Source organism: Lolium perenne, chromosome 3, assembly GCF_019359855.2.
Source record: "Lolium perenne isolate Kyuss_39 chromosome 3, Kyuss_2.0, whole genome shotgun sequence".
Classification (NCBI taxonomy): domain Eukaryota; kingdom Viridiplantae; phylum Streptophyta; class Magnoliopsida; order Poales; family Poaceae; genus Lolium; species Lolium perenne.
The window spans coordinates 93,390,700-93,418,292 of record NC_067246.2 but is presented as its reverse complement, the minus strand read 5'-3'; the positions used below and the strand labels follow the sequence as shown (position 1 = coordinate 93,418,292).

The 27,593-nt window shown below is 44.6% G+C and overlaps 2 long non-coding RNA genes across 2 annotated transcripts; both read left to right on the top strand.

Annotated features, from left to right (window-relative positions):
• Positions 1-3,111: 3,111 nt before the first annotated feature.
• LOC139838450 (uncharacterized) lies at positions 3,112-4,769 on the top strand. Its single transcript, XR_011755084.1, has 2 exons — positions 3,112-3,195; positions 4,518-4,769. It is a non-coding gene; the product is annotated as an uncharacterized lncRNA (long non-coding RNA).
• Positions 4,770-7,100: 2,331 nt separating this feature from the next.
• LOC139838449 (uncharacterized) lies at positions 7,101-8,758 on the top strand. Its single transcript, XR_011755083.1, has 2 exons — positions 7,101-7,184; positions 8,507-8,758. It is a non-coding gene; the product is annotated as an uncharacterized lncRNA (long non-coding RNA).
• Positions 8,759-27,593: the final 18,835 nt, after the last annotated feature.

Below are 27,593 nucleotides of genomic sequence, written 5' to 3'. Positions count from 1 at the left end.
ATAATTTCTTATGTTCCATGCCACATTATTGATGATATCTACATGTTTTATGCATACTTTATGTCATATTTATGCGTTTTCCGGAACTAACCTATTGACGAGATGCCGAAGGGCCAGTTGCTGTTTTCTGCTGTTTTTGGTTTCAGAAATCCTAGTAAGGAAATATTCTCGGAATCGGACGAAATCAACACCGAAGATCTTAAAATTCCCGGAAGCTTCCAGAGCACCGAAGAAGGGCCAGAGGGGAGCCAGGGGGCCCCACCCCACAGGGCGGTGCGGCCAAGGGGGGGCGCGCCCCCCTAGTGTGTGGGCCCCCCGTGGCCCCTCCGACTCCGCCTCTTCGCCTATTTAGTCGTCCCTGACCTAAATCCTCGACCCCGTTCGACGAAACCAGAGAAAACCATCCAGAGCCGCCGCCATCGCGAAACTCCAATTCGGGGGACAGAAGTCTCTGTTCCGGCACGCCGCCGGGACGGGGAATTGCCCCCGGAGTCATCTCCACCGCCGTCTCCACCGCCATCTTCACCGCCATCGCTGTCTCCATGATGAGGAGGGAGTAATTCACCCCCGGGGCTGAGGGCTCCGCTGTAGCTATGCGGTTCATCTCTCTCTTTATGTGATCTAGTTGAATATCATCTATGTGCTACTCTAGTGATGTTATTAAAGTACTCTATTCCTCCTGCACGGTGTAATGGTGACAGTGTGTGCATCGTGTAGTACTTGGCGTAGGTTATGATTGTAATCTCTTGTAGATTATGAAGTTAACTATTGCTATGATAGTATTGATGTGATCTATGCCTCCTTCATAGTGTGATGGTGATAGTGTGCATGCTATGTTAGTTCTCGGTGTAATTGTGTTGATCTATCTTGCACTCTAAGGTTATTTAAATATGAATATCGAATATTGTGGAGCTTGTTAACTCCGGCATTGAGGGTTCGTGTAATCCTACACAATTAGTGGTGTTCATCATCCAACAAGAGGGTGTAGAGTAGTCCTATTATGTGATCATTGTTGAGAGTGTCCACTAGTGAAAGCAGGATCCCTAGGCCTTGCTTCCAAGCATCGAATCTCCGTTTGTTTACTGTTTTGTTGCATGTTTACTCGCTGCCATATTTTATTCAGATTGCTATTAGCACTCATATACATCCATACTACTTGTATTTCACTATCTCTTCGCCGAACTAGTGCACCTATACATCTGACAAGTGTATTTGGTGTGTTGAGGACACAGGAGACTTCTTGCTTTGTGGTTGCAGGGTTGCTTGAGAGGGATATCTTTGACCTCTTCCTCCCTGAGTTCGATAAACCTTGGGTGATCCACTTAAGGGAAACTTGCTGCTGTTCTACAAATGTAGCGACCCAGAAAAATCCCATATTAGATTTGTTTGTTATTTTTTTCTTTTATGCATTATCATGGCATCATGCATATATTTTCAACCTCATAAATATTTTATTAAACCTTATTTTATTTCTATTATAATCCCTTATCTTATTTCAAATTATACCTCTTCTTTCTCTGTTTATTTTCATTGATAAAATCTATTTGTAAATGCTTTTAAAACAAAACTGCAAAATAAAACAGCAAAATGTTTTAAGTAAAAAAAAGGGAGACAAGCTCCCAACCGGCCAGGCCAAGACCAGGCCCAGCCGGCGGCCCATCTTCCAGCCCAACCCGGCCTCCCCACCGAAACCCTAGCTTCCCTCCCGGCCAACTTCCCCCTCCCTGGCAATTTTGCAGCCGCCCCCCTCCTTGTCTTTTTCAAACGCGATCAGGTCCCCCACCTGTCCCACCCTCTCTCGCCTCTCCCGAGCCCGACCCCGTCGCCACGCCCTCGCTCCTCTGCTCGACTCGCGACGAGCAGCCACGCACGCCGTCCGCTCGCCCGAGCTCCCTTCTGCTCGAGAGCCTCCCGAGTCCGCCGCCCGACCTGCACTGCAGCGCGCCGCGCCGCCTCCTCCCTGCAAGCTTCCGCGCAGCCTCGCCCCTCGTCAGGCTCCGGCCGCCGCCGCCAGGAGCGCCCTCCTCCCGCTCGTACCTGTCTCCGACCCCGACGTGGTCGCCTCTGCTTCCCCGGCACCGCGTCCCTGCTTCCTCCGCCACGAGCTCGTCCCCGACCTCCTCATGGACGCACGCAAACGGTCACAGACGCGCCACTGCCTCCTCTTTCCGGCGCCGCCAAGTACCGCGCCGGCTCGTCCCCTGCTCGCGCACGTCCGCGCGGAGCGCTGCCGTCGTCGCCTACGTTCCTCCTGCCGTCTGTGCGCGTGCACACCTCCTGCCCAGCTTCCCTCGTCGACCGTGGCGCCGTTGGTTCGGCCTCGTCGTTCACTACCTACGAACTGCATCTCGTTCAGCTACTCAAGATCACCACACCACCACGTGCTACATCGTCGCTCCGTTACCTGTCACTTTGAGCTCGTCATCCGTGTGTGTGTGCTGCGGTAGCAGCTACACAAGATTCTTGCGCCGTCGTTTTGGCTCAGTGTTTGGCTCGTATGTATCCTCACAGCCCCTCGGTTTCTGTTGCACCGCGTGGTCTACAACGATGCAATCTTTGATGTATGGTCCTTATACATGCTTCTTCTCTCAGGCACATGCATCGCCGACCACATCCTCAGTTGCAGCGAAACGAAGACACCGGCGCCCTTTTCCAAGTTCGTCTACTTCCTCTCCGAACCCGAATCCGGCGACCATCCTTGTTACCGTGAGACCCCGACCCTAAGCCAATCCTATCATATTTTATAAATATATCATCTATCTTGTTGCATCAATCATATCATCATGCGAGCATTGCATATCTTGTGGGTTCGGGTATATAGCGATTCACCTAATAACTCAATATGGAATTGTGCGGGAATTATATATTGTATCTCGGTTCCATTTAATTTTGCCGTAGATCACCCATGCCATGTCTTGCCATGCTAATCAACACTTAACTTTGGCGGTAGAAATGCAACTCCAACCTAATTTGTTTGTCTGGGGTTCCGACTCCGATTAAATTGGATAAGTGCATCGCATCATCCTTGCCATGTCATGCATGCATATCATATCATGAGCATGCCGATTCTTCTTCCGTAGTTGTAAGCTTTGCATCCGTTGTTTGTCCAGCATTTGCTTCTTCCCGGATAGGATCACGAAGTGATGTGGTGAGATACGACAAGTTCTCCGGATGTCCATCGGCAAGCTTTAACAGGCAAGCATTTTCCTTATACTCCTGCCCCTGCAGAAGTCGCTCACCTATTTTATTTTGCCTTCTCCCTCATGCTATCCTTGAGTTGCGTTCTTGTCACGTGTCCCTTCCACTTGTTACCTCAAGCAGCCTATATTGCCTCCACCAACCACCTATGGCTATTGTTTGGTTTCGGGTCTGCCTTGCGAGTCGTAGTGCATGCTAGTGCTGTTTATATCTCGTTACCGATACTGCGATCTTATCGGGTTATCTGTTGGGGAACATGACACATGGTTTATGGATATATCTGTTGAGGATATCATGGTTACTTGTTAATAGTTGTTAGCGGAGACATCGGTGGGTCAGTTGCTCGTTTTATGACGGCTCACTTGTGTTTCCTAAATATCTTAGGACCCCGAGTTCTTGTTATCTGTTCCGAGACTGAGCGCTCTAACCACACGTGGGTATGTTTCTGGGTCTCCCCTCGACCACTGCCGGAATCTACAGCTTTGTCCAGTGGCCACAACTAGTTTGCAATGTTTTACCATTTGTTGTTTGCGTGCATGCCAGCCTGTTACTTATTTATTTTGGGAAGCCCCTGGGTGCCTTGTATCCCTTGTTTCTGGTATGCACGTATAGGTCGCGGAGCCGCTGCGAAGTGGTTTATCGCCCCAGTGTGTGTTTAAACCACCTAGTACGCTGTCGCAAACAGCTAGGTCCGCTTCGGAGATACGGCCGGACTTCGATTCGGGTTTAACTTAGTTAGGTGGCTTCCTGGACATTGTTGTCGTGAAGGAGAGTGCGAGTCGTGATATCCACCTGTCGCAAGTGGGTTGATCGTGCGTGTGGACACATTTGGGCACCCCTGCAGGGTTACATCTTATCGATAAGCCGTGTCCGCGGTTATGGACGACTTGGAGCTGTATGACTCGACCATAGACAACTTACACCTGTTGTTTCCATACTAATAACTTGTGTAGTAAGATAGAACAACTTAAATAATAACTGGTTAAAACTTGACAACCGTGTGAGTGCCTTTGTAAGTACTTCCTTGCGAGGGGGGAACGCATCGGCTGTGTTATGTTTGCAGAGTATAGAACTGTTAGTTACGCTCTCTCACCTTCTCTGATTAGACGAATGTTGTAGAGTGTCTCTATAGGTTTTTAGTGCTTGCGCGCTGCCGCTTAACCCCACCATATTGCCTATGACGTTCCTTTTGCGTCCTCTAAGTCCCCTGCGTGCCTCAAGTACAAAGGACGACTGGTTGACGAATGCTTATACGTCTTGAAGTCTTGTTAAGTACGAACCCGTACTTATTGCTGCTTCTACGGGATATAACCGGGCAGGTATGAAGATATGTTCGATGAAGACGACGCTAGCAAGGTTACCCTTCCGGCTTGGCCTGGGCAGGGTTATGGACGCCATTGATTATCTTCAGGACTCTTAGTCCAATTTGCATCTTGTCTGTACTCGGATGTATTTGATCTTCTGTATGATTTGGATCTTTGTATGTATCTATTTGTATATTGACTCGTTGGAGTCGTTGTTGTAAGATATCTGTTTCTTGTGGGCTCTATTGTAATCCTGTTGTAATGTTACCTCTCGTGATTGATTCCACCCGCATCGCGTGCATGCTTCGGCGTGTACGAGACGCTTGGTGGTGCGTCTCCTAAAATCGATATCGTGCGGATTTCGGCGGATTCGCTGGGATCCTCATGGTACCGGTTTTGGGGCGTCACAAGTTGGTATCAGAGCCTCAGGTTGACGGTACCCCACTAGTCCAGCCTTTAGGATAACCTTGCCAACGGTCGTTGAGTTTAGAGAATCCAAACTATTTTCAAAATTCGTTGGATAGTTCTCATTAGCTCTGAATTTTCTCCTTATCTATATTCTTTCTCCTCTTACCTATGCGAGTTTTGAGTCTTCCCTCTTATCTGAGTTTTTCCGAGTCTTAGGTTCCGACGTGGGTTGGACGATCTCTGCCCCTCACCTATTAGGTCCGATCTTCAGAGGATCCTGACTGAAGCACATCATCAACGATGGAACAACAACTCTTGTTAGTGGTGTCGCGACGATCTACACGGTGCATGAAGACCCGATAGTTTAACCAACTCCCCCTTAGGTTGACGTGGAACCTCGGGTCGAGGTTCCTTGTTAGTGGTGTCGATTGTAGCGACCCAGAAAAATCCCATATTAGATTTGTTTGTTATTTTTTTCTTTTATGCATTATCATGGCATCATGCATATATTTTCAACCTCATAAATATTTTATTAAACCTTATTTTATTTCTATTATAATCCCTTATCTTATTTCAAATTATACCTCTTCTTTCTCTGTTTATTTTCATTGATAAAATCTATTTGTAAATGCTTTTAAAACAAAACTGCAAAATAAAACAGCAAAATGTTTTAAGTAAAAAAAAAGGGAGACAAGCTCCCAACCGGCCAGGCCAAGACCAGGCCCAGCCGGCGGCCCATCTTCCAGCCCAACCCGGCCTCCCCACCGAAACCCTAGCTTCCCTCCCGGCCAACTTCCCCCTCCCTGGCAATTTTGCAGCCGCCCCCCTCCTTGTCTTTTTCAAACGCGATCAGGTCCCCCACCTGTCCCACCCTCTCTCGCCTCTCCCGAGCCCGACCCCGTCGCCACGCCCTCGCTCCTCTGCTCGACTCGCGACGAGCAGCCACGCACGCCGTCCGCTCGCCCGAGCTCCCTTCTGCTCGAGAGCCTCCCGAGTCCGCCGCCCGACCTGCACTGCAGCGCGCCGCGCCGCCTCCTCCCTGCAAGCTTCCGCGCAGCCTCGCCCCTCGTCAGGCTCCGGCCGCCGCCGCCAGGAGCGCCCTCCTCCCGCTCGTACCTGTCTCCGACCCCGACGTGGTCGCCTCTGCTTCCCCGGCACCGCGTCCCTGCTTCCTCCGCCACGAGCTCGTCCCCGACCTCCTCATGGACGCACGCAAACGGTCACAGACGCGCCACTGCCTCCTCTTTCCGGCGCCGCCAAGTACCGCGCCGGCTCGTCCCCTGCTCGCGCACGTCCGCGCGGAGCGCTGCCGTCGTCGCCTACGTTCCTCCTGCCGTCTGTGCGCGTGCACACCTCCTGCCCAGCTTCCCTCGTCGACCGTGGCGCCGTTGGTTCGGCCTCGTCGTTCACTACCTACGAACTGCATCTCGTTCAGCTACTCAAGATCACCACACCACCACGTGCTACATCGTCGCTCCGTTACCTGTCACTTTGAGCTCGTCATCCGTGTGTGTGTGCTGCGGTAGCAGCTACACAAGATTCTTGCGCCGTCGTTTTGGCTCAGTGTTTGGCTCGTATGTATCCTCACAGCCCCTCGGTTTCTGTTGCACCGCGTGGTCTACAACGATGCAATCTTTGATGTATGGTCCTTATACATGCTTCTTCTCTCAGGCACATGCATCGCCGACCACATCCTCAGTTGCAGCGAAACGAAGACACCGGCGCCCTTTTCCAAGTTCGTCTACTTCCTCTCCGAACCCGAATCCGGCGACCATCCTTGTTACCGTGAGACCCCGACCCTAAGCCAATCCTATCATATTTTATAAATATATCATCTATCTTGTTGCATCAATCATATCATCATGCGAGCATTGCATATCTTGTGGGTTCGGGTATATAGCGATTCACCTAATAACTCAATATGGAATTGTGCGGGAATTATATATTGTATCTCGGTTCCATTTAATTTTGCCGTAGATCACCCATGCCATGTCTTGCCATGCTAATCAACACTTAACTTTGGCGGTAGAAATGCAACTCCAACCTAATTTGTTTGTCTGGGGTTCCGACTCCGATTAAATTGGATAAGTGCATCGCATCATCCTTGCCATGTCATGCATGCATATCATATCATGAGCATGCCGATTCTTCTTCCGTAGTTGTAAGCTTTGCATCCGTTGTTTGTCCAGCATTTGCTTCTTCCCGGATAGGATCACGAAGTGATGTGGTGAGATACGACAAGTTCTCCGGATGTCCATCGGCAAGCTTTAACAGGCAAGCATTTTCCTTATACTCCTGCCCCTGCAGAAGTCGCTCACCTATTTTATTTTGCCTTCTCCCTCATGCTATCCTTGAGTTGCGTTCTTGTCACGTGTCCCTTCCACTTGTTACCTCAAGCAGCCTATATTGCCTCCACCAACCACCTATGGCTATTGTTTGGTTTCGGGTCTGCCTTGCGAGTCGTAGTGCATGCTAGTGCTGTTTATATCTCGTTACCGATACTGCGATCTTATCGGGTTATCTGTTGGGGAACATGACACATGGTTTATGGATATATCTGTTGTGGATATCATGGTTACTTGTTAATAGTTGTTAGCGGAGACATCGGTGGGTCAGTTGCTCGTTTTATGACGGCTCACTTGTGTTTCCTAAATATCTTAGGACCCCGAGTTCTTGTTATCTGTTTCGAGACTGAGCGCTCTAACCACACGTGGGTATGTTTCTGGGTCTCCCCTCGACCACTGCCGGAATCTACAGCTTTGTCCAGTGGCCACAACTAGTTTGCAATGTTTTACCATTTGTTGTTTGCGTGCATGCCAGCCTGTTACTTATTTATTTTGGGAAGCCCCTGGGTGCCTTGTATCCCTTGTTTCTGGTATGCACGTATAGGTCGCGGAGCCGCTGCGAAGTGGTTTATCGCCCCAGTGTGTGTTTAAACCACCTAGTACGCTGTCGCAAACAGCTAGGTCCGCTTCGGAGATACGGCCGGACTTCGATTCGGGTTTAACTTAGTTAGGTGGCTTCCTGGACATTGTTGTCGTGAAGGAGAGTGCGAGTCGTGATATCCACCTGTCGCAAGTGGGTTGATCGTGCGTGTGGACACATTTGGGCACCCCTGCAGGGTTACATCTTATCGATAAGCCGTGTCCGCGGTTATGGACGACTTGGAGCTGTATGACTCGACCATAGACAACTTACACCTGTTGTTTCCATACTAATAACTTGTGTAGTAAGATAGAACAACTTAAATAATAACTGGTTAAAACTTGACAACCGTGTGAGTGCCTTTGTAAGTACTTCCTTGCGAGGGGGGAACGCATCGGCTGTGTTATGTTTGCAGAGTATAGAACTGTTAGTTACGCTCTCTCACCTTCTCTGATTAGACGAATGTTGTAGAGTGTCTCTATAGGTTTTTAGTGCTTGCGCGCTGCCGCTTAACCCCACCATATTGCCTATGACGTTCCTTTTGCGTCCTCTAAGTCCCCTGCGTGCCTCAAGTACAAAGGACGACTGGTTGACGAATGCTTATACGTCTTGAAGTCTTGTTAAGTACGAACCCGTACTTATTGCTGCTTCTACGGGATATAACCGGGCAGGTATGAAGATATGTTCGATGAAGACGACGCTAGCAAGGTTACCCTTCCGGCTTGGCCTGGGCAGGGTTATGGACGCCATTGATTATCTTCAGGACTCTTAGTCCAATTTGCATCTTGTCTGTACTCGGATGTATTTGATCTTCTGTATGATTTGGATCTTTGTATGTATCTATTTGTATATTGACTCGTTGGAGTCGTTGTTGTAAGATATCTGTTTCTTGTGGGCTCTATTGTAATCCTGTTGTAATGTTACCTCTCGTGATTGATTCCACCCGCATCGCGTGCATGCTTCGGCGTGTACGAGACGCTTGGTGGTGCGTCTCCTAAAATCGATATCGTGCGGATTTCGGCGGATTCGCTGGGATCCTCATGGTACCGGTTTTGGGGCGTCACAACAAACCTCTGCTCTTGGAGGCCCAACACTGTCTACAAGAATAAAAGCACCCGTAGACATCAAGCACTTTTCTGGCGCCGTTGCCGGGGAGGAAAGGTAAAAGGTACTCACACTCCGGATCTCGGCTACTAAGCTATTTTCTGGCGCCGTTGTAAGTACTCGAAGCAATTTCCTTTAGATCCTGCAATTGCATCTTTTTGTTTCTTGTTTTACACTAGTTAGGCATAATGGAAAACAACTATGAGCTTTTTAATTTATTTCCTAAGCTAAGATATGAATTGTGTGATGCGAAAATTAAAGAACCTATGGAACCTCATTTGCATGCTAGTAGCAATATTATTAGTATGAACGCAATCACTGCTAATGCTATGGAGAAGTCTAAGCTTGGGGAAGCTAGTTTTTGTGATCTTTTTAGCTTCCCATCTTTAGGGGAGAAAATTTGCTCTGATAATACTTTATCTCCCATATGCGATAACTCTAATGATGATTGTGATATTTAAATCCACCTACTACAAGTACTGCTTTCAAGATACCCATGAAAATTATTGAACGTGTTATGGATAACCGCTATGAAGGGGATGGAACTATCCATCCTGGAGATCATTTACTGTTTTTGCATGAATTATGCGGGTTATTCAAGTGTGCAGGTATCTCTATGGATGAAGTGAGGAAGAAGCTATTCTCTGTTTCGCTGTCTGGTAAAGCGGCGCATTGGTATAAATTGTTGAAGAATAGTCATTCTCTTGGTTGGGAGGAAATTGTATCTCTCTTTTATTCTAAATTTTATCCTCCTCATGAAGTGCATATTGATAGGAATTATATTTATAACTTTTATCCTCGTGATGGAGAGAGTATTTCTCAAGCGTGGGGGAGATTGAAGTCACTAATGCTCAAATGTCCCATTCATAAGCTCCCCCGTAATGTTATTGTTAACAATTTTTATGCGAGGCTTTCACGACAACACAAGGACTATCTGGATGCCTGTTCGGAGGGATCTTTCACAAGCAAGGAGGTTGAAGCTAGGTGGGATCTTCTTGATCGGATTGAGGAGAACGCTGAAGGATGGGAGAACAACAAAGGTGAAGAATCAGGTATAAATTATGATTATGAATGCATTGAAGCTTTCATGGATACTGATAAATTTCGAGATATGAGTGCTACTTATGGTCTCGACTCTCAAGTTGCTGCAAATCTTTATAAAGCCTTTGCTTCTCATTTTGAATTGCCTAAGAAGAATTTTGATAAGTATCATGAACCTTTTAAAGAGGCTTGCATGAAGAATGAAATTGTTGTTAATGATTGCAATAAGCATGCTCAAACTCCTAAGAATGCTATTTCCTATAAGCATGTTAATTTTTGTGGAATGCATAGACCTTGTGGAATTAATCAAATCAAAGATGAATATTGTATCCATCATATTAATGAAAAAACTAGAAAGTGGTTTAGGGCTCTAGATGATCTTGGTAAAAAAGTGTGTGCCCTCTATCCTTTTATTTTGAACTTTGCCATGGAGTGGGTCATTTTAATTTTCAATGCTCCTCCAATGATAATTTGAACCCCATGAGTGCTACAAATTGTTATTGTGATGATGAAATTACTCCTAATCAGCATGATGAACTTACTTTATTTTTGTAGTGTGAAGAGCTCTCAAGAAAAATCTCTTTGTTACATACTCCCTCCGTCCCAAAATGTAAGGCTTCTAAGGACTGGTCAAAAGTCAAACTTTACTAACTTTGACCAAATATTTAGAAAAATATATTTACATCTACAATATCGAATGAACATATTAAGAAAATATATTTTATGGTGAATCTATTCATGTTGATTAAGTACTGTAAATGTTTATATTTTTGTGTATAAACTTGGTCAAACTTAAAATGCGTTGACTTTTGACTAATACTTAGACGCCTTACATTTTGGGACGGAGGGAGTATGAGTGATCTTGATATTGATGACGTCCTGCATGGGTGTTTTTCTTATTGCATTGATAATAGCCATACAAATACTTACATACAAAATATTTTAGAAGATGACACCTTGCCAAAATATGATAGGACCGCTGTGTGTTTTGAACTAATTAATGAAAAGGAGGAATCCTCCCAAGTTTCTTCTATTGTTTCTGAAAGTAAATCAGGTTATGCGGACAAGCCACCCTTCAAGCCTCTTCCTCCTAAAGAAGGGAACGAGGAGAAGGAAGAGAAGAAGAAGAAGAAGAAGAAGAAGAAGAAGAAGGGAACGAAGAAGAGAAGAAGAAGGAGAATAAAGAGAAAGAGGTAACGACATATCCCCGCGTGAATGAGATAACACTAGGTAACCGTAAGTATGTTGCTCCTAATGATTATTATGATAATGAATCTTAATACAATGATCTTCCTATGCCCTTTACATACATTAGTGATCATGATTTGAATGAGCACACTACTTTTGATATTGCAAATCTCTAGGAAACTAATTCTGAAAATGATGATGATAATAATTGCCATAGTATCAGTGCTATCCATGCTTCCTCCCACAATGATATAGAAATCTCTAAGCTTGGGGAAGAGGTGTTTGAAAATCCTTTTGCTACTGATCATTATGTGTTTGATACATCCCCTTCTAATAACAATGATGGTATGGTCACAGATAAACCGACTGTGAAAGATAACTATTCTATTTCTTATGATGACACTGTGCCTCCGACCTTTGATGATTATTATAAAGAATGCTAGGATATAGGTTATAACTATCCTTATAAAAATTGTCATAGTCATGATTGGATTACCAAAAACAATTCCCTTAATATGCAACTTGTTTACCATGTTCAAATTCTTGATAATAATCTTGCTCCAATTACTATTAATGAGAAGAACTCTTCTTATGCCAAAATTAATGATACTTCTATGCATATGAACCATGATAATAATGTTTTAAGTGATGGGTATATTGTGGATTTCATCAATGATGCTACTGAAAGTTATTATGAGAGAGGGAAATATGGTTATATGCATCTTAATAATATTAAGTTTCCCCTCTTTATGTTGAGAATCTTGAAGTTACTCGTGTTCTATCCTCTTATGCTTGTCACTTTGTTCTTCATGAATTCATTTGTGTACAAGACTCCTTTGCATAGGAAGTGGCTTAGACTTAAATGTGTTTTGAATTTGCTTCTTTATGCTCTCTTTCGCCTCAACTCTTATTTCTTGGGAGTGCATCATTGAAATTATTGAGCCCATCTTAATGGCTATAAAGAAAGAACTTCTTGGGAGATAACCCATGTGTTTATTTTACTACAGTACTTTGTTTTATATTTGAGTCTTGGAAGTTGTTACTACTGTAGCAACCTCTCCTTATCTTTATTTTATTGCATTGTTGTGCCAAATAAAGTCTTTGATAGCAAGGTTCATACTAGATTTGGATTACTGCGCAGAAACAGATTTCTTGCTGTCACGAATCTGGGCCTAATTCTCCGTAGGTAACTCAGAAAATTATGCCAATTTACGTGAGTGATCCTCAGATATGTACGCAACTTTGATTCAATTTGAGCATTTTCATTTGAGCAAGTCTGGTGCCTCAATAAAATTCGTCTTTACGGACTGTTCTGTTTTGGCAGATTCTGCCTTTTATTTCGCATTGCCTCTTTTGCTATGTTGGATGGATTTCTTTGTTCCATTAACTTCCAGTAGCTTTGAGCAATGTCCAGAAGTGTTAAGAATGATTGTGTCACCTCTGAGCATGTGAGTTTTTGATTATGCACTAACCCTCTAATGAGTTTGATTTGAGTTTGGTGTGGAGGAAGTTTTCAAGGGTCAAGAGAGGAGGATGATACAATATGATCAAGGAGAGTGAAAGCTCTAAGCTTGGGGATGCCCCGGTGGTTCACCCCTGCATATTTCAAGAAGACTCAAGCATCTAAGCTTGGGGATGCCCAAGGCATCCCCTTCTTCATCGACAACATTATCAGGTTCCTCTAGTGAAACTACATTTTTATTCCATCACATCTTATGTGCTTTACTTGGAGCGTCTGTTTATTTTTGTTTTTGTTTTGGTTGAATAAAGTTGGATCCTAGCATCCTTGTGTGGGAGAGAGACACGCTCCGCTGGTTCCTATGAACACATGTGTTCTTAGCTTACTTTTAATGTTCATGGTGAAGGTTGAAACAACTTCGTTCATTGTTATATGGTTGGAAACGGGAAATGCTACATGTAGTAATTGGTATAATGTCTTGAACAATGTGATATTTGGCAATTGTTGTGCTCATGATTAAGCTCTTGCATCATATACTCTGCACCTATTAATGAAGAAATACATAGAGCTTGCTAAAATTTGGTTTACATAATTGGTCTCTCTAAGGTCTAGATAATTTCTAGTAAAGTGTTTGAACAACAAGGAAGATGGTGTAGACTCTTATAATGTTTACAATATGTCTTTTATGTGAGTTTTGCTGCACCGGTTCATCCTTGTGTTTGTTTCAAATAACCTTGCTAGCCTAAGCCTTGTATCGAGAGGGAATACTTCTCATGCATCCAAAATCCTTGAGCCAACCACTATGCCATTTGTGTCCACCATACCTACCTACTACATGGTATTTCTCCGCCATTCCAAAGTAAATTGCTTGAGTGCTACCTTTAAACAATTCAAAATTTATCACCTCTCATTTGTGTCAATGTTTTATAGCTCATGAGGAAGTATGTGGTGTTTATCTTTCAATCTTGTTGGGCAACTTTCACCAATGGACTAGTGGCTTCATCCGCTTATCCAATAATTTTGCAAAAAGAGCTGGCAATGGGATTCCCAGTCCCAAATTAATTAACAAAAATAGACACTCCTCCATGGTATGTGATTGTTGGATGGCACCCGAAGGATTCGGTTAGCCATGGCTTGAGAAAGAAAATGTGGGGAGGAGTGTCATCTAAATAAAACTAAAATAAAATGGCACTCCTTCATGGTATGAGATTGTTGGCAGGCACCCGAAGGATTCGGTTAGCCATGGTTTGTGAAAGAAAGGTTGGAAGGAGTGCCACCCAAAAATAAAAATAAAATGGGAGCCGCTCTTTGAAGGTTTGTCTGGCAAGGGGGTTAGAGTGCCCACTACCATTCGTTGAAAACAACAAACACCTCTCAAAACTTTACTTTTATACTCTCTTTATGTTTTCAAAACCAAAGCTCTAGCACAAATATAGCAATCAATGCTTCCCTCAGCGAAGGGCCTTTCTTCTACTTTCATGTTGAGTCAGTTTACCTATTTCCTTCTTTCCTAGAAGCAAACACTTGTGTTAACTGTGCATTGATTCCTACATACCTGCATATTGCACTCATTATATTACTTTGCATTGACAACTATCCATGAGATATATATGTTACAAGTTGAAAGCAACCGTTGAAACTTAATCTTCCTTTGTGTTGCTTCAATGCCTTTACTTTGAATTTATTGCTTTATGAGTTAACTCTTATGCAAGACTTATTGATGCTTGTCTTGAAGTACTATTCATAAAAAGTCTTTGCTATATGATTCATTTGTTTACTCATGTCATTTACCATTGTTTTGATCGCTGCATTCATTACATGTGCTTACAATAGTACGATCAAGGTTATGATGGCATGTCACTCCAGAAATTATCTTTGTTATCGTTTACCTACTCGGGAAGAGCAGGAACTAAGCTTGGGGATGCTGATACGTCTCCGACGTATCGATAATTTCTTATGTTCCATGCCACATTATTGATGATATCTAGATGTTTTATGCATACTTTATGTCATATTTATGCGTTTTCTGGAACTAACCTATTGACGAGATGCCGAAGGGCCAGTTGCTGTTTTCTGCTGTTTTTGGTTTCAGAAATCCTAGTAAGGAAATATTCTCGGAATCGGACGAAATCAACACCGAAGATCTTAAAATTCCCGGAAGCTTCCAGAGCACCGAAGAAGGGCCAGAGGGGAGCCAGGGGGCCCCACCCCACAGGGCGGCGCGGCCAAGGGGGGGGCGCCTCCCTAGTGTGTGGGCCCCCCGTGGCCCCTCCGACTCCGCCTCTTCGCCTATTTAGTCGTCCCTGACCTAAATCCTCGACCCCGTTCGACGAAACCAGAGAAAACCATCCAGAGCCGCCACCATCGCGAAACTCCAATTCGGGGGACAGAAGTCTCTGTTCCGGCACGCCGCTGGGACGGGGAATTGCCCCCGGAGTCATCTCCACCGCCATCTTCACCGCCATCGCTGTCTCCATGATGAGGAGGGAGTAATTCACCCCCGGGGCTGAGGGCTCCACTGTAGCTATGTGGTTCATCTCTCTCTTTATGTGATCTAGTTGAATATCATCTATGTGCTACTCTAGTGATGTTATTAAAGTACTCTATTCCTCCTGCACGGTGTAATGGTGACAGTGTGTGCATCGTGTAGTACTTGGCGTAGGTTATGATTGTAATCTCTTGTAGATTAAGAAGTTAACTATTTCTATGATAGTATTGATGTGATCTATGCCTCCTTCATAGTGTGATGGTGACAGTGTGCATGCTATGTTAGTTCTCGGTGTAATTGTGTTGATCTATCTTGCACTCTAAGGTTATTTAAATATGAATATCGAATATTGTGGAGCTTGTTAACTCCGGCATTGAGGGTTCGTGTAATCCTACACAATTAGTGGTGTTCATCGTCCAACAAGAGGGTGCAGAGTAGTCCTATTATGTGATCATTGTTGAGAGTGTCCACTAGTGAAAGCAAGATCCCTAGGCCTTGCTTCCAAGCATCGAATCTCCATTTGTTTACTGTTTTGTTGCATGTTTACTCGCTGCCATATTTTATTCAGATTACTATTAGCACTCATATACATCCATACTACTTGTATTTCACTATCTCTTCGCCGAACTAGTACACCTATACATCTGAGAAGTGTATTTGGTGTGTTGGGGACACAAGAGACTTCTTTTGCTTTGTGGTTGCAGGGTTGCTTGAGAGGGATATCTTTGACCTCTTCCTCCCTGAGTTCGATAAACCTTGGGTGACCCACTTAAGGGAAACTTGCTGCTGTTCTACAAACCTCTGCTCTTGGAGGCCCAACACTGTCTACAAGAATAAAAGCACCCGTAGACATCAGTACCCGCTCCGTCTTCTTGGTGCCGCTGCCGGACGCCTCGAAGTCGTTCTTCTTCTTCCCCATGGTGATGCGGCGACACGCGGCCATGCGCGGTAGGAACGGAGGTGTCCGTAGTGTGGGCGATGGCAGGGACGATGCCGGTCGACTTTTAAGGCCGGGCGCGCGCGGGGCACGATTCTATTGATGGCGGCGCAGAAGCCCAGCCGCCGCCCGTCAGTGCGCGTGCAGAAGAGGCAGCCGCGGTATTGATGGCGAAGGTTGCAGCACAGACGCGGAAGCGATGACCGCGAAAGCGATGACCACCGAAGCGATGCGCTCGATATAGCCCTATGGCTCGCTGTTAGGCGGGACCGGTGAAAATGCGAGCGGTCACTTGGGCGTCCGTGCAGTGTCCGTTGCGACGTATCCCAGGCGCAAATATGCGTCGTGTTTGCGTCGCTGCGGACGACGCAAATACTATACGTCGCCCCGCTGGACCTTCTCAGCGTTTGTTTGGGTCGCACCCAAAAGTAAAGGGCTGGATAAGTTATCTCTAGTATAGTTGGCATATGAGGTGGAGATGTTGTGGCACTAGTTTTGGACTATATAGATGTCAGGAAGCAAACCTGGGCCAGCAACTTGCTGCCATCCAATCACACCCATATCAAACATCGACACGCAGGCTATGGTACTTGATACCGTACCCTGAACTAGCACAAATCTCAAAAATCTTTGGCTCGTCCTGTCTCTGCTTCTCGCAAGCATTTCCCGACTTTTCTCATCTAGCCGTCTTAAGAAAATGTTACTTATAGCTACAAGATAATGCAATTCTTCCCCTTCACAACAAATTATTGATCTGCGTTTTTCTTGAAAGAATGGAAGAAAAACGTGAACATGCAATAAGCCAAATAGCATGCTTCCTCCATCGTATAAAGGATGTCTTAAGTTTGTCTAAATTTAGATGTGTATAAACTTTTTTCGGGGATGGAGGGAGTAGAAGTTATGCTTGCAATTGCATCAGCATCCAACATCCGGCTAGAAACAAGAAATTTGAAAGAAAAAATACCATAACTCAGGCTACGGTTTCAAGAAGCTAACACAATTCAAAAGTTTCTCAAACAGCCACGAGGCGTCCCTCTATATTTTCCAAAGAACAATGATCACTCAGCAATTTAGCTCATTTGACGGTGTTTCTGACTAGACGGTCTCAATGTCAGGTGACGTGGCAAATACATTGACATACGCTTAGAGTGGTTTTATATTCTAACATTTGTGTAAAACACCAAGAGATGCACTTGTCAGACCTCTCATTCCCCTCTCTGCCAAGTGGATCCCACCTATCAGATTCTGTCTCTCCTTCTGTCATCCCTAACCTCACCCACGCCATCGCTGCTACAAAGATCCGAAGCCACCGCGGTGCGCCGCGTCCTGCCCCCATCGAGAGTTCGCCAAGGCCGAGGGCATGTGAGAGGACTTCCCTTCGAGCTCCGCAAGCCTATTAGACGTAGTATGTGTTTAGGAAACCAGCTCAACCCTCTAGGGGATGGCATATCTCATATATTTGTAGAAGTGTACAAAGTACAATACAAGTCATAATACCAATACAGTATCATATACATGGTAAGCTACAATATAAGGTTTAACACCCTTCCTCAATCTTAGCCACTTCCTAAAATCTAGAAAGGTAAGATTGCGCCTACCGGCCTCGAACTGCGGTAGAGGCAATGGCTTGGTGAAGATTTCTGCAAGTTGATCCATCGTGGAGATAAACTTGATTTGTAGCAGCTCTTGTGCAACACGTTCCCTTACAAAATGATAGTCAACTTCGATGTGTTTCGTTCGGGCATGAAATACCGAATTCGCTGAAAGGCATGTAGCACCAATGGAGTCACACCAAACAACTAGAGGTTGTGTTCGAGAGAGTCCCAATTCTTTAAGCAGAGACTGGATCCAAATAAGCTCTGCGGTAGCATTGGCCACAACCTTGTATTCAACTTCGGTACTAATTTGAAATACCGTAACTTGTTTCCGAGCGCTCCAGGCGATCAAATTGGAGCCAAATAACACAGCATAGGCCCCAGTGGATCACCTATCATCAGGCCATGAGACAAGGTGTAACGCACGTAGCGCAGAATGCGCTTAACAGCTGAGCAATGTGTGTCCCGAGGTGCATGAAGATATTGACAAACTCGGTTGGCAGCAAAGGAAATATCTGGACGAGTGATCATCAGGTACTGGAGACCACCAACAATAGTTATGTACTCTGTAGCATCATCAGAGGACAAAGCTCACCATCAACAACATTGATCTTATCGGTGGAAGACATAGGTGTGGTTATCATGTTGCGCTTAAGCATCCCAACGTGTCGCACTAAATCAAGAAAGTACTTCTTCTATGCCATGACCAAACCATTATCACGGCGAACAACCTCCAAACCAAAGAAAAGGTGAAGATTACCAAGATCCTTGACAACGAAGTCAGTACCCAAAGCGGCAATAAGATAATCAACAACTGGATTCGACAAACTGATAAGAATAATATCATCCACATAGACCAAGAGATACATAGTAACTTGAGGCCACTAAAGAAGAAATAATGAAGAATCAGCCATGCAGGGTGCAAAACCATGAGCACGAAGAGTTGTAGCAAGACGACCATGCCAGGCACGAAGAGCTTATTTAAGACCGTAGAGTGCTTTAGTGAGACGACACAAGTAATCTGAATGATCAGGATCAACAAACCCAGGAGGCCGATGTATATAGACCTCTTCTTCTAGGAGGCCATGAAGAAAAGCGTTATGCACATCAAGATGACGAAGAGCCCAACCTTGAGTAATAGCAAGCGAGCGAAGAAGTCTGGTAGTTGTAGGCTTAACCACTGGACTGAAAGTGTCTTCGTAATCAAGACCACAGCGTTGGCGAAAGACTCTGGCAACAAGGCACGTCTTATAGCGCTCAATAGACCCATCAGAATGCTTCTCCACCTTGAAAACTCATTTAGAATCAATGACGTTAACTCCAGGTGGAGGAGGAATGAGCGTCCAAGTCATGTTGCGAAGGAGAGCGTCATATTCATGTTACGTAGCCTCTCGCCAATGAGGAATGGTCATAGCAGCTTGGAAAGTGTGTGGCTCAGTAGACGGATCAGCAATAGCATGAGCCATACATGTTGTGTACCAATCAACTGTACCATCCATTTGTTCTTTTGAACGAATGATGCCACTACGGCTGCGAGTATGAGGACACAACACCTCAGGAGCATACGGAACCGGTGTGGTCAGGGCTGCAGGTGGAGAAGAGCTGAGCAACAGGGCAACATCGACCGATGGTGGCGACGTGGGTGACACGAGCGTCCATCTTCCGCACGGGTGACATGGGTGCTAGCGATGTGGGCGACGGCTGTCGCATCGGCGACATGGGCCGCACAGGCGATGATGGGGATGTGGGAGGCATCGCGGCCAAGTCGGTCAGAGGCGCAAGTGACGTCTGGGTGTCCATACATGCATGGCCTGCAGGTCCAGGCAGGACCCAGGCTGCACGCGGAACAAGGCCATGCAAAGGAGCACCATGATCGACGTGCTTATCTGCAAGTGATGAAGATGGAGTTGTATCATGCAACAACTCCCAATGGGTGCCACGTCCAGTGCCTGCACCATGGTTAGGCAACAAAAGCTGCGAGTATGCAACATCATCGAATTGGTCAGCTAGGAATAGAGAATGAATGCATAGATGGTGATTTGACCGAGGACGTGGGTAGATTGTTGTCAACACCCGGGTTTTTAAGTCCAGATGCCTATTAAGCCGTACATCGCAATCCCAGGAATAATGTTTTTGCGAGACATAATAGTAAGTAGCATAGAGTCATCATTTATTACAACACATACATGTCTTACAACCATAGATCACATGATCCAATATTACACAAATATATTGTTCAACAACACAAATAGTAGCGGAAGCGAAGTAGTAGTGGACTATCTATTCCACAGGCAACGCTTGACGTTAGAAGACGATCCTATTTATCGTAGACGTCCTGCTGTCCGTCATCCTGATGCTGTTGCTCTCCTTCAAAGTCTGGCATTTGAATAGCCAGGGCAAAGCCATGAGTACTTTAAAGTACTCGCAAACTAATACTAAAGTAATTACTTATTGAGTGTAGTAAGGGGTGCTAAGCTCTAGGTTTATTTGCAGAAAGCCAAGTTTTAGTTTGATAAACATTTAGTAAAGCCTTATCATGTGCTAGACTAACTCAAGTGGGAACATTAGTGTCATTCCCACAAATCATTGTGATTCAAGTCCATATCACCTTTCAATTCATCGTTCCTTTTTAAGATAAAAATTCTGATAACGGAGACAGTATGGCCTTTTCAATCGTCCGTAACCGTGGACACGGCTATTCGAATAGGTTTAACACTCTGCAGAGGTTGTACTCTTGTGCCACAACTTTTGATTACATCCATCGAGGATAACCCCGAATCATCGTAACTCAGTACGCGGATCATCAACCATAACCTTTCACTTATATATGTTAGTATAGGCACCTCTCCCCATGAGCTTGGCCTCCCGGTGAAAACCAACTGTTAACCCGGGAACTGCACAGGGCTTGGGCCGTACATTCACCTCATATTCACATCATTTCTCACTTAACGGAGGCAGCCTCGGCGTAACCCCTATGATGCTTGTTTAGAGAGAACCCATACTAAAATACACAAGTTTCTAGTTAAGCCCTACCCATAATCAGGTATTGTGGAGGTACTTGTATAATTGGAAGGGTATCGCATTCAAACCCAATCATCAGTCTTATCAAAAATCACCATCTTCTCTTGGTCATATTCACTCTCAACTTCACATTCTTTCAAAGTCATTTCACTCCACTAAGTTCCCATCTAGAGTAGTCAATTTTATTTGATTAGCACTAGCAAATATTTCATGAGGGGTGCTATCTAGCTTTGATTTGTTCTAAGCTAACTTCAAATATTGTTCTACTCTAGACCAAGTGAATCATAAATCAAAAATTACTTTGAAATAAATGAGCAAAAGGTAATGTAAGGTAAAAACATGGGATAGGTATTGCATAAAATAAAGTGTGATGGTGCCTTGCTCTTGTAGAGCTATGCACTTGGTGTTTAGCAAGGGTTAGCTTGCCTTGAGCAGGGTAGTTGTCAAAGTTCTCCCCCTCTTCTTGGGAGTAGGCTTCCTCCTCTTGATACTCCTCGTTACTAGCGTCTATATACGAATACGAGGTATAAATACCAAACCAAGCTTACATACTAGACTAAAACACACCCAAGAGTTCACACACTAATCCTAGCATCATATCAATCATGGCATGGTGGATTACTTGGTTGGTTCTTATTTAAGAGAAAAATAATTTCCTCCCATTATTCTTATTTCCTTAATTTGCTATTTAGATCTTTAGAGAAGATAATTTCCTCTCATTAAATCTTATTAAGATTTAATCTCCTCAAATAATAATCAGGTATGAAATATAGGTTGACCAAGGTCAACATTCCATATCTATTATATGGGAGTAAATTTAATTGAAGTGCTACACTTCACACAATTTAAGACTAACACTTAAATGATTTAAAATCTCTAAGTAATAACAATCAGAGGTTCATTAGCCTAAGGTCATTTCCCCTGGTTGCATTACTTAGGATCAAGATTTAAATGAGAGAGTAGCTCTCATACTACTTATAGAATTTGAATTCTAAGATTTAAATGCACTAGTAATGGCTACATAGCCACTATTTTGATCTAGTCACTGATTATTCAAACTACTTAGCTATATTATTGCATAATCAATTAGAGGACATCATTTGTTATTTATGAGAGTTGGAATTAATTCAAAATCAATTATGGTTGAATTTTAAATAAAGTTTCAATTTGGAAAAGCCCCTGTCTTGTTATTTTTATCATTTTAATTCTACAACGAATTTGGAGATGGGACCAGTGGCATTGGATAGATAATTTCATTTTCTTTCCAACGGTATAAAGTTTGCTAAATTTGGATTTGTAGATTTCAAACTATTCAAATTTTACTAAAGCATCTGCAGGGTATTTGAATAATTAAAAAATCCAGTGTTTGAATTATTGGGCTAGGCGGGAAACGTAAACGGGCCGAAACGAATTTAAACTACACAGTGCAGCCCAACAAGCAACGGGTGCACTTGGGCCACCCTGACGAGGTGGGGACCACCCGTCAGTGGCTATTAAAACGGCGAAACGGTACGCTCGATGTGCACCGTAGGATTAGAAAAGGATCTAGTGGTCAGTGATCGTCATCGTCGCCGACGGGATCCCGACGTGCTGGCGGCGTGACCAGGGGATCGGAGGGCATACCAGGCCGCCGGAGATGGAGGGCAAGCTGCTCGGTGAAGTGGAAGTAGATGAAGAAGTCCCTGGTACAGCGGTGGCGCTCGGCGAGGCTCCAGTCGGTGTAGATGATCTGCGGGCTCCGGCGGCTTTGAGCTCGCGATTGGGGCAGCTCCGGTGAGGTGGTGTGAAATTGAGGGGTGGAGAAGAGCCAGTGAGGAGAGGGGAGCAGATGGTGTGAAGAAATGGAGCACTGAGCTCCTCTATTTATAGCGGGTGGAGGGTGCTGTGGGGTGCTGTGGAGGAGCGTCCATGGCGCGGCGCCTCCAGTGCTCGAAGGGGCAAGGCGAGGATGGCTAGGGGTAGGCGTCGTCCTGGCGATGCTCAACGTGCAGCGGTGCAGAGAAAAGGGCGACGGGATCGATCGAGGGTTTGATTTGAGTGCGGCAGGGCGTGCGGGATGATTTCGACGAGGACGACGGCGACGGTGCAGGGGCAGGCTATCGACGTTGTCTAGCTCGTAGAGGGTGGCGAGGAGATGCTCGACGCAGGCGTAGCTCTTGCAGGGGAGGACGACGGTGCTTGAGCATGCGACGTACTGGCGTGGCCAGAGTGCGCTCACCGCGAGCGCAGGCGTGCACTGGCAACGTTTTGGACGCGCGTGTTCTGGCCAATGCCGTGGCTTGGCAAGCTAGGGCGGTGTACGGTGAGGTTCCTTGAGCTGCAGAGATGCCCCAGGACAAGGAGATGGGTTGAGATGGAGGCCAGAGAGGGATGTGCCAAAGGTGGCCGGCATGGTACGGGTTGGTGCTCTCCTCCTCATTTCTTCACTTTAAACGACGGTGGCAAAGGCTAGGCTCGATGCAGGGGATGTAGAGGAGTGTTGTGGTGACCCGGCATACCACTGCATGGTGTAGTATGCAAGTCTGATATAACACCAATGAAACACCGTTCCACTAGTATTATATCGCTCAGAGTGGTACAACAGAAACATATGCGGGTCCAAGGCATGTCTATAGAATTACAACATTGACTCTGTTACATAAGATCATCACAGCCTCCTACTTTACAATGAGGTAAATCTGCAAATAAACTCCAGAAGAACGACTCGTAGTCTAATCCTATCACGAACTCTATTTGTAGAGTATTTGACTAGCTATAGAGGCTATGAATAGATTCTAGCTAAGTAGGAGCTAGGTTTAGGAAGCTAGTTCCCTTCTATGGCTAAACTATGTTTTCGCCTTGTTGGATGTGGTATCTGACTCCTCTGACAGGGTCCTGTCTCTTGAAGTAGTTGTTGACTCCTCGGCCTTCGAGTTGCACTGTAGATCCTCCTTCGATGCCTCCATATCTAAGCAGGGGATTTAAGAGTGGGATGAGTACGAGCGTACTCAACAAGTTCATTATAGGAAAGAGGTGTTTAATGCACTAGCTACGGCATTAGACCAGAAAGTCTAATTCCGATGCAGGTTTTCAAAACCATTTCTTCAAAAGGTTGCTTTTATTCAGAAGAACTATGTCCGTCAGCCTTCACTGGTTTACTAGAACTTCATGGAGCTCCTTTCCGGCCGCGTTCGCAGTTCCATATCCCGGAACAGGGAGTGACAGGTCATGGTTCTTTACACTCTGCAGAGGTGTGTTGCTTTACCCATAAGAGATCTTAACCTTGGTGCCATCCGGGCGCGCAACCCGTCCACACTTCCTATGGTGTGAGGCCCGGTATAAGGTCATAGTCAATCATATTCCTCCGCTACCTCGCACACCCACCCTTTGTTGCATGCCCCGACCCTGGGTCCACGCCGGTCCCATTATTCCCGTAGATTTCAGGGTGGACCCCGACCACGACGACAGTGCTGGGCTCTACCATACACTCCTACGCCGGTAGCTGCAACCCATCATAGACCGCATTACCGTGGGGAATTAGAGTGGGATCCCCACCCTCCGGTTGTTCCGCAAGACACAACTGCTACGGCAAGCAATGCTTTACCGTGGGGAATTAGAGTGGGATCCCCACCCTCCGGTTGTTCCGCCAGATACAACTGCTACAGTAAGCGCATCCGTTGATGTACAAGAGGTGGAAATACAATTGACTAGTCCGTCCCATTCCAGATCTTATGGTTAACACGGGTATTACGGCACAAGAATCACTGGCGACATTTGTTGTTTAATCCTAGATGGATATAAACCCTTGCAATGGAACCTCCACCATATCAACACAATCCATGGTTCCATTGCCCACCACATAGTCATATTCATAGTTATGAAAGTAGTGGTTTTGGTTTTGATGCAATAGTGATAACCATAGTACTTTGCAAGTAATTTGATAGAAATACTCAAATGACATGAGCAAGTGATGAACTTGCCTTTCTTGACTGCAAGATTATGCAGGCAAGGCCTTCGATACGCAGTAACTCCAAATTCTGAAATAACATCATCGTCCGGTAAGGACGATGTTTAAAAGATTGGCAAGGATGCAATAATGCATAAGAATGAGATGCAATCGCTCTAAGCATGACCTAACCCCGATGATTTAGGATTAGTGAGTTGTAATGATTAATTTAGGGTGTGTTGCACTTTTTTAGAGTTATTCACATACAAGGTTCTTATTCAGGTGTGATTACTTGGTATTATAAACAGGTAGATAATAAAGCATAGTAATCAATTGAGCACACAAAGAATGATAATTGGCATAATGTTAGCAAGTAAAGAACAGTGGTTAGTTTTAGTACTATATGGCATGGTTAATGATTGATTATCATATACTTCAAAAGAATAACTTTTGAAGAACATGTTCTTTGATAAAGAACAAGTATGATAATTAGGTTGGGTTTCTATGGTTGAGTATGGCTTCATGTAGTTGCTAGAGTAAATATTAGATGGATCCCAACAAAGTTGGATTCATCAACACTTAGGACTTGTAAGGTTAAGATAAGCTTAGGCGTCCTAAGCAATTCATTATACATGGTTGTTTGTCAAGGTGGTTTATTTTGCTAGTGATAGCTGGCTAGGGTTTATAGGTCCTTATAAGCAGGGTTGATGATGATTCCTTATTTTCTTCAAAAGAATAACTTTTGAAGAACATACTTCTTAAGTCATGAGAAGTATCGCAATTAGGTTGAGATTGTCTAGGTTTTACTGTTGGTTCTATTAAGTAAGGAATAATTGGCCCCTAAATAGGATAGTGGATAAGTATCCCACACTAATATGGTTTAGTGGAACAGGGTTATGTAAAGTAAAATAGTAGGTTTGGTTGCTGTTAGGGTTAATCACAATAGTGTGATGCTAGATAGGAATGAATAAGGATGGCGACTTGGGTAATAGGATCTAGGGTTTACACTTGGTTAACCCTACTTAATTATCTAGGTCTGATGAAGATGAACACATGGGATGCTAATTAGTAGTGATAGGGTCCCCATATTTTATGTGGATTTGAACTAGTATTTAGTTGCTAGATATGAATCTATGATTATTGATGAAGTAACATGATCACATGTTACTTATGGTTTAGGTTTGGGAATAATTTAGGTTTCACACATAAAATAGTGGAGCTAGGGTTTCTAAGGAATTAGGGTTTTGGGTTTATACATGAAATGATGAGTTCCTAGTTTTCTTCTTTATGGAACTTGGGTTGCATAATTACTGTTGAATTCCTAACTTAATAACTTCATTAATAAATTTGAAGTTATTAATAACTTTGAAATAATAATATTGGATTTGGTATTTTTATTACTTTTCCATGAATTAATAATTAAGATAATTATTAATTAGGTTTAAATCCTTCTAATAAGGATTTAACAAAATAATAATTAAAGAAAATAATTTATAATGTTTTATTCAACTTCTTACTGGTTTTTATTTATTTTAGAAACTTTTCTTAATTTATTGAATTTTAATTGAATTTGGAATTAAAATTAAAGGCTTAATTAATAAGTATTAAATAAATGAATTTTTATTAAAAATAAAAATTTCATTTTATATTTTTATTGGATAGAGTTTTCTTTTCTAAGAATTTTAATATTTCATTTGTATTTTTCTGAATTATTATGAATTTGATACGAATTTGTAAAGTTGCAGCATTTATTGAATTGAAATTCAAAATGGAAATTGCTAAAGCTACACGGACTGAATACCCACGCAGTCAATGACTGGTGGGGCTTAGCCACGTTGGCTGCCACATGGTGCCGATGTGGCAACCAAGTGCTCTGCCGGCGGCCAGTGGTGGTCGACGCCGGCGATGCAGGGTTCCCGCGAGGGCATGCGTTAGTGCATCGGAACGAGGACGACAAGGCGATGCTAGTGGTGGTCGCGCCGCCACCAGATGGTCACCGGAGCTTGGCCGGCGGCGATGGTCTGCGGCGGTGGTCACGGGCCTATGGTGATGGGCTTGCTAGAGGAGGCTAGGGGAAGAGCTAGGATGCTCAGGCGAACCAGGAACTCACCGCGGACACGACAGGCTTGTCGGTGAGGCGTGAGGGGGTCGACATCGCCGGAATTTGTCAGTCCCAGCGTCGGGGAAGACGATCTCGACGGCGTCGATTTAGCGTGTGGCGGCTCGATTCCTCTGGCAGGAAGAGCAAGTCGAGGACGGCGGTTTCGTTGGTGGTCACGGCGAGGTTAGGGATGGCTCTGAACGGCGGCGAGGAAGATGACCGGGGCAAGCTAGGGTTTCGTCTGGGGAGAATTTTTGGAGCAGGGAGGAAGAACTCGAGGCTAGGGTTCGTCCTGAGGCTTTTATACGGCGTCGGAGGGTGCCTCGTCACGTCGTCGAGGAAGGAGAGTTCGACTGCGAGGGAGGAGAAGAGGAGCACGGCGTGCTGCTGGCGCCCATGCGCGTCGTGAGGATGAGGATGAACTCCTCATCGTTATTTTTTACGAAGGGGTATGTGGGCTGCTTAGTGGGCTGCTCCTGGGTGGTGGTTTGGGCTGTGTTGGTGGACTCCTGCTGGGCTGTGCCGGCTGGTAAGGTCCAGGTAAGTCTCCTCTCCTATTTCTCTTTTATTTATTTTCTGTTTTATATTTCTATCTTGAATTCATATTTGAATTCATATTTTAACTCTTTTCTGCTTTGCAGGTATCTGACAATATGTTAATTTTATTAAGATGTGGTGTAATGCTTATTACACCACTATTCTATTTGACACAATTATCTGGTATGAGATTGAGTTTATATGTGCTTATTCAAAATAGCAATTGGACATGAGTTTATATTTTAATTTTCTTTTTCCCATGAATTAATTCTGTTTGGAATGATTAGTGTTGATATTTTCAACTCAAAGTAATTCAGGTGTTGAATTAGGTCTTGGTTTCCATTTGAGAAATGATTACTTGC